This window comes from Thunnus maccoyii, chromosome 23 (assembly GCF_910596095.1).
Source record: "Thunnus maccoyii chromosome 23, fThuMac1.1, whole genome shotgun sequence".
In the NCBI taxonomy this organism is placed as follows: Eukaryota; Metazoa; Chordata; class Actinopteri; order Scombriformes; family Scombridae; genus Thunnus; species Thunnus maccoyii.
In genome coordinates, this window is record NC_056555.1 from 5,815,616 (window position 1) to 5,824,341 (window position 8,726).

The window sequence follows — 8,726 nt, forward strand, 5'->3', positions numbered from 1 at the left end:
TTGTTTATGTCAATACTTCAGAAAAGTATAAATAGAAATTCGGCCACAAATTATTTGGACATTTAGTCTGTGTTAGTTGCCTTTGAGGTCATAATTTACATAAAGCTAGATGCAGCTTTAGACATATGCTTGTGAACAAATGTAGAAAGGATGGAAGGCAGTTACAGTAGTGCTGGAGGGTTGCATTCTGTCATACCTTTGCAAGAATTTTCTGAGATTTTATTATTTTGCCTGTACTAAGTCACTTTCCTAAGGGTCTGATTCATTTTAGTCTACATACACAGCACAGTTTGTTAGGACTTTGCACTGCTAATGCTAACAATTTACAAAGTGCATAAAGTAGCATGAAACACTTGAATATAAACGTATATATTCATTAATGTTTTTTTTTGCTGAGCAACTGGTTTTTACAAATGTTTTTTCATTATTTTTATCAAGAGAATACACCATGTGATTGACAGTGAGTTCACTTTACAGTTACTTGTCTTCAAACTGCTATTACATAAGTAGAAATAAGAAAAATACTTGACATTCCATATGGTCGTTCCAGTTGGTTTTTACATATAGGGGTTTTAAATATAAAATAAAAAATACAGAAATGTGCAACAACTAAGAAATTACATTTCCCCACATTCCATCAATAATACAAGATATACCATAGCTCAGCTAGTTCTGCTCACACATCCAAGGTTTACAACACAGTTAAAACTGAGAACACAGATGAGTAGAGGCATCTTGGGAGATAAAATACCTGTTACTTCCAGGTGTGCTATGGTGGAATGGGGGCCCATGACCTATAAATAACATGAACAGGCTGCTAACAGGCACAAACAATTGACTATATGCCCGGCATTCATGTTTTAAATCCTGCAGTGGCCTTTTATGGTCCTAGTTCAAGTAAAATATCTACCAATGATCGATGACAATCAGAACACAATTATCTGGTTAAATACATAGTCAAGTGAGATTTGAATCACGTGAACATCCATTGAACAACTGACCGCTACACGGTGAATTGTGGGATGCTGGAAGCAATTCATTCACATGGTTGTCTTCCAAAGTCTGGGAAGATTTCTAAGTTTATCCATGTTTTCCTCATAATATTATCATATCTTAAACAAGGTTGGGTTTTAAAATTCTAACTGGCATTTACTGAATGTTTATGGCATTTTATCCACAATAATATGATCACTCAGTCATTGCCTTTCTAATTTGTGTTTTAACAACTTTTGATCTACATTTACTCAACTACTCGTATTTACTGCTTATTTCTTTTTCTGTAATTAATTAATGTGTATATATACACTGTATGTGTATATACAGTATACATTATAGGAGCCAGCAGCAAATTAGCTTAGCTTAGCTTCATCATAAGGACTACAAACAGCTAGCTTGGCTCTGTTCAAAATCACCAACCAGAACCTTGATTGCATTTTCTTTTTTGTGTGGGAACAGATGACATACAATGTGTTAATTTGTGAGTTTAAGAGGTGCTGGTACGCAGATGGTATCAGCTTTGGACAGAGCCAGGCTAGCTGTTTCCATTTTTTAGGCTAAGCTAAGCTAACTGTGTCCTGGCTCCAACATCATGTTGAAAGGTGAGAGTGGTTGTTAAACTATTCTTTAGGCTTCCTAACAAAGTCTATTGGTAATATTCTCCCAAAGTAAATGGTTGAAGTTCCTTTTGATTCATTCAAATGTAAACTGTGATTATAGGAAATTGCAGATGGTGTCTATGTCAGGCCTATTAGAAGCTCTGAAATGGCAAGATGAGTAGGTGATTGTCAGATCCAGAAATTAACATTCCCATCAAGTAGAGATATTTTAGTATATAGTTTCCAGCAACCGCAACATCAATTGCATTTAAAGGTAGCTTTTGTGAACCACACTGATCACATTGTACCTTGGAGTCAGACTAGCAGGCCACTGATTATCTGAGATGGTGACAGATAGAGATTTTCCTGGTCAGAAATGGCAGATACAACATTTATAAAGGACTTGATTTTCTTTCTTGCCTTCATAGAAAATAAAATAGTTAACTAATGCCAGCTGCCACTTTGGAAATCACAGTCTTTAAAAAAACAACAACAACAAAAAAACAAACCACTATCTATCATTCTAAATGCCAAATCAATTTCACTAGCTCTGAATTTCCAGAGCAATTCACTTTTGAATTTCAGAATAAAGGCCCTCCAAATATGTTATACAAAACAAGATGTCCTTCTCAGAAATGTATTAATTTATAAATTAATAATTGTTTGTGCAGCTACCTTGGGTCCTCTGGAATGTGTCAGAAGTGGAATTAGTGATTGGAAAAAAGACAGTTTTCTGTTAATAGTATTCTGAGCAGAACGCCTTGTTTTAGTGCATAATATTTTCAAAAGGATTTTATTCAACCAAGACCATAACCAAAGCCAGCAGCGTCACTCCCCTTGCTGTGTAACATGAGAATTCATCCCCAGGGGTCCGTTTCACAAAGCAGGTTCAACAAACTCTGAGTCTAATCCTGAACTCTGAGTTGATCTACTCTGAGATAGAAAACTCTGAGTTTCCGGTTCCAGAACAGCTGATTTGAGTCAGTTTAATCAACTCGGAGTAGTTTCACCTGGAGTTAAGCGCGTGCACCACAACTATAAAAAGCCAGCATCAATGGAGCCCCGATTCAACGAGTCACCATGGCAACGGGGAAGCGGAGGGCTGCGTTTTTCACCCCACTAGCACTCGAAATCTTAATTCTCTCATACGACGAGTTTGAACATGTTTTCAGAAAGAAGTGCAACACCGCTGCAGCTGCAAAAGAGAGGGAGACGGCTGCTGCTCGGTCAATGCGTAAGTTTAAATGTAGTCCTTTGTAATCACAATAATATTACAGAGGAAAACTGCTTGAATGGTCGCCTATTAATTTATTTCATTTAGGTCCAATCCCGCGGGGGAGAAGCGCACTTGGCAGCAGTTTAGGATGAAATTTAAAAACATTGTTCAAACAGGTCAGACCTCGAAATAATCTCATGGGGGTATTGCCACCACATTCTGCAAAGCTACCCTCACTACAAACTCCACAAATCTGTTTTTACTCAAACAAATCATACACCTATTTCCTTCTGCTAATTAGTTTTTCATTGTTCTTCACATTTCTGCCAAAACTGCAAATGCAGTGATATAATGATCACAACCAAAGTTGTAATGATTTTTTGCCATGAAATTTAGTACAGGGATCCATGTCCCCCTCAGGAGGAAGTGTAATCACTGACTTTGCATCGAGCACCATCAGGTCAGATAAACAATAGAGATTCACTGTATGAAAGCACCTTATGAATAAGGTGTGGAGTGTGAGATGGGAAAATCTACAAAATCTAATCTAAAAAATTAATCAGCAGTTGAAGTCACATGTTCTAACATTATTGAGGAGATATGCCAAGATTGGGTTTCCTACTAAAAGTGTATTTTTATCAAAGTTGTCTGACCAGGGTGTGGTGTGGATGAAAATCCTTGGCCTGACGTAAATTGCAGCCCATATGTGGAGTATTAAACAGACAAAAACATTTTGTTAATTTTATTTTCAGCTTTGTTTCACTACTAAATTATTGCAGTTTTAAATTTATCTTACTTATTCGGACAACAGAAATCAGGATGTGTCAGCTGTATCAAAATCACCAGGAAGGGTAGGGTCATTTGGGAGGCTGTAAATATGTTTACTTGATTGCAAATGCTGAATGTTTGTCAGACTAGCTTGTCTGACACTGAATCACAGAGTTTCAGGTTACACGTTGCTTACTTTTATCTGAAAGAGTACAGCCATTACATAGCGAGATCTAATGATATATCTGATCTACTGTACTTCTATTGTTTAGTTATTTTTAGGACATACAGTTTTGGTTACATTTTCTGCAGACATGCAGCAAATAGAGGCACTAATTCTTTTGTAAATCACATGCAAATCAAATCTTGTCCCTTTTTTATACACAGTTCAGGGACATTGGAATAAGCAAATAAACTGCACATACAGAAATGTGCAAAACAAACACAAACAAGTGAGAGTTCAGTTTATTTCAGCTTTAGTTTACAAATACAAAAGGACACAGATGAAAGTTATGAGTTACTTTAGTTTCCCACTGAAGGAAGGTATAGTAAAGGTAAGGAACAACACAGTACAGAATTATCCAAATGCCATTTTGTGCACAAACAAACAAAAGGAAATGTGGAGTTATGTGTTATGCTGACAAATCAGTTTTTATTCTATAATTCATATCATCATCATATCATTCTACAGTGATGTATTTAGTCAAAAATTATTTGAAGGAAATGTAATCACTGCCTGCTTTATAACTTAACTTATAACTTCTAGAGTTGTTCAACTTGTTCTATATACAGTATTTGAGAAAAAAAATACATAGTCATGTGTTATGATGCACATATTGAAAGGTTACTACAGTTATTCATGTTCACTTTTTCATTTTGTTTGTAAATTACAAAACAAATACTAAGAAGCAGATGTGTTGCAATAATATGATTATTTGAATTGGAAACTAGTCAAAACAGATTGAACTTTATTTAAATTTAGGATGCCAATATGTTTATCTGTCCTGAAAATGTAGACATGTATTTAAATGTATGTTAATACAGACAGAATATATTATCTACTGGTTAAAATGTGTGACAGCTGATTTCACAAAAGTTATAACTGATGATAAACTGCAGAACACAATACAGCTCATGTGTTACATACTCCACCCTTCTTGTGTTTTTCTCCCTCTCCTGATCGGGTTTGGCTGACCCTAGAGATTGGCTGGCCTTTCCCCATGAGGCTGTGGGAGAAGGAGCTCTCTCTCCCAGACTAAGCAGCCTACTTATCATCATAGTGTTTTATTTCTTTTGCTCCTTATTTTGTGTTTATCTCTTTTGAGAATGAATGCCTGGTATTGGACTTTTTGTGGTCAGAAACACAACTCTAAATTAATGCAACGTTGCTTTGTAAATAGACAAAATAGGCAACTGTTAGCTAACAGGTTTTCCATAACAATTTGATAGTTTCAAAAAAGAGAAAAAAACAATTAATGCTGCTTTAAAGTTAAATTATTATTAGCTGTTTATATTAGTTTGTGCTACCTTAACTATAAATGATACAAGATTTCTGTTTACTAAACTAGTCAAAGGTCTATAAAACAAAATATGGTTGTGTTTGAATTTATTGTGCCAGAAATGCTGCAAAAACTACATGCAAGATGCATCTCATTAGTTCACACATTTTATATATAGTTTGATTGTGTCATCAGAGAAGGTAGATATTGTAAAATACAAGGGTCAGTATGTCATAACTTCCAGACTTGGAAACAACAAACTCTTGCAGAGTGTGAGGCATCATACATTTATGTGCGTTTCTTAATAATGTAACAATTTATTATTTTTCCCATTGTAGCGCAATATGAGTTATGTGTTTCCCTCACCCAAAACTGATTCATATTGCACTGTGAGGACGATGTGCACATTTTCCACCACATGAATATGCATGCAAATCATATGTTGTATCAAGCACCCTAAGAGGAAAGCATTCCACTATTGTGCTTTGTTATATTAACAAATAATACATATAAATTAAAGCTGGTCAGTGTCGTAAATTTAGAAAGTAAAGACTTTCTGTGGCACCAGGCCATGGACCATATATGTAAAACATATGGAAATTTGCTCTTTTCCCAGTATATACTGAGTGCCATCCATCATAACTGAAAACCGAACCACTAATAAGGACCTGGTTGTTGTTGCAAAGCCTCTGACCACTGTGTTTTCAAGCAAGGTTAAGCATTCATTTTGGCACTGTGGAATGGCATAATCATGGCAACAGGTGGGTGAAGAGGAAAGAACAGGATCATTTGCAGGTAACTTCACAAGATGGTACAAATTCCCTTCATTTGCCTCATGTCCATGAAATGCTACCCTAGCCTTGCAAGATACCTTACAGAACCCATTATTACCTCCAGACAGTGCCTCACCTCTTCATGCGTTTTAGCCCATGCACTTGATATTTGTGGGTGAATTGGAGTTTGCTCCTGTGCATTGATTGTAACTGCATGATGGTTTGCTTTGCTGCTGTAATGGAAAAATACAAGATGTATACTTAAAAACAATATGTTACACTTATTCTGATACTGCCCTACTTAAGCTTACACTTAAGTGATGTTCTATGAACTGGTGAAACTACTTGTTTCTGTGCAGAGATAACACAGAGGCCAGCAGCAATTGGCCGTTGAAAAGACAATGATGGACTGTTTGTGTGTAGGTAGAGATAAGAAAAGGAGTCCAACTGCATAGAGTACTTCAGCAAACTGTGTGTATAGAGATAACTGAAGAGGAGGCCAGCCATACCTATCTGCTGAGAGAATAATAATGGACTATTCAGAGCATAACTTTGTACTTTACCTAAGACAGCTCTCTGTATCTGTTGTTGGTCTTTACCCGCTTGAAAGTGTATTAAACCCAGACAAAAATCCTCTGGTTAGTGAGTCCTTCATTACAGAAACTGCCACCTCACTGGCTTGATGGCGACTAAAGTTACCTGTGGCATTCTTCCAATTGAAACCTTCTCTTTTTTCCAAAGTGGTGTTTTTTAATGAATGTACCAGTACGTCTGAAACTGCAACATCTTGTTTGGAAGATGCTGTATTTCTATGAAATTTGAATCAGGCTGGTATGGTTTACTCCCCATGTCAATGACACTGCTACACTGACTTGCTTCAGTCTCCTACAGTCAAATACATCTACATTAGCAAATTATTCTTTTGCATCCTGTGTTATAATAACTAACAACTAAGTTAACATCAAAATAGGTAGTCTATGATTACATTACATGTAAATTGGTAATTTACAATTAAACCATAATAACATGTTTGATCACAGAATCATTTTAAGACCTCACCTGAAGCCCTGAAGATCCATCTGCTTCTCCCTCAACCTGCCCTATGGCAGGGTTAGCTACCATAAATGGCTATTTATTAAAAACAGGAACTAATACCTCTAAAAAGTGAAGAGGAGAGGGCAGACAGGTGTACCACGGCCAGGGAACCAAACACCCACTGGTAGAATGCTGGGAGTATTTCACCTGTGAAAAGGGTTCAAACAAACCAAAACCAATGATTCTGTTAAAAACACAATGTGACAGGTTAACTAATCAGGAAAGAATTCCATGGCAGGTGTAAGTTAAATGAAAACCTTTAGCCTAATTGAAATGGCAGCCCATGTGTGCAGCGTTAAACAGACAAAAATACATTGTTTATTTTATTTTCAGCTTTTGTATCACTAATAAATTATTTCAGTTGTAAACTTAGATTTAATTTATCTTAATTAGAGAATAACTGTAAATCAGGATGTGTCAGCCGTATCAAAATAACCAGGATTTTTAGTTGTCTGTGGACATGTTTGTAAAAAATGTTTTAGATTTTATTACATTATTGATTCATAAGCTTGGTTGGGTACTCAGCCCTTGTGAGGCTGTAAATATGTTTGCCTTTTAATGATAGTGGATGCTGAGTGTTTGCCAGATGTAAACAGACATACTGTACAGTAGTGGTCAGTCTGGTTTGTCTATTGTTAAAGTCAAATAAGTCCTATTAAGTCTACTGAGTTTCAGGTTACAGGAAACAGGTTACTCACCAAAGTCACCAGGATGATTAAGTCTGTGTGAGAGGAGCCCAACCATGTCTTTTCCTCTAGCAGTGCAACTTTAGCACACATGCAAAAGAGGCCTCTAACATTTACACATGTATATGTTAAAATATACTTAACAGCAGTTAAGAACAGTGAACACAAATCATGCATCATGATCATGCATCATGCTGCAAAATGTAACACGATAAACCAAAATAATAGATCATTTAAATGTTACAACAAAGATACAGTAACAATTGAATGCTTTGTGCAGTTAACAATTATTCTTGCAAGTTCTTTTCTTTTTTTTTTTTTTAAGTCCCCCTTCACTAAAAAATGTGTTTTGCTTATTGTTACTTCAGTTGGATGCACAGCTTCACTGTGCAGAATGATGTATGTGCAGAGTTGACACTAGAGGGCTGTTTTTACAGAAAGTCTCTCTGTGCTCACCTTAAATCTCAGTTTAACACGTGTATGTACGAGATGATTTTGTGACATCACAACTAGTTTGGAAGCCAATCATGTTCCAATATGTCAAAATATGTGACGTGAAAGCTTGAAACCAAATACACTGAAAATGGACTTCACAGTAAAGTACAGTAGGCCATGTCTTCTGTCCAGCAGCTTAACTATTGGAATAATAATTATTATAATAATAATAATTAGGTAGTGAAACTTGGTTGTGGAAAAACCATAGCAGACACAAATAATAATATAGACATATAAGATGTCTGAAGAGGATTCTTAAATTTAAGAAGACATTGGTTTTGCTGTATATTTCACACTTGCAGGATATTATTGCATTTGGAGTTAATTCTTGATGGTCTGGAGGCCAGTTGTTGCTGGAGGGTAAAACACTTTTTTGGGATAATTTGTTTTTTAAAATTTAAATATATATTATTTTACTTGTACTAAGTAACTTTTGTAAGAATTTTGGTACATTTAATGAAACAGTATGTATGGAGTTTGCACTGCTAACACTAATAATATACAAAGGGCATTTATTTCAGTATGAAAAAAAATAAATATTCATTAATTAATTTTTTTGCAGAACAAATATTTTTTGCAAATGTTTTTTTTTTTTTAAA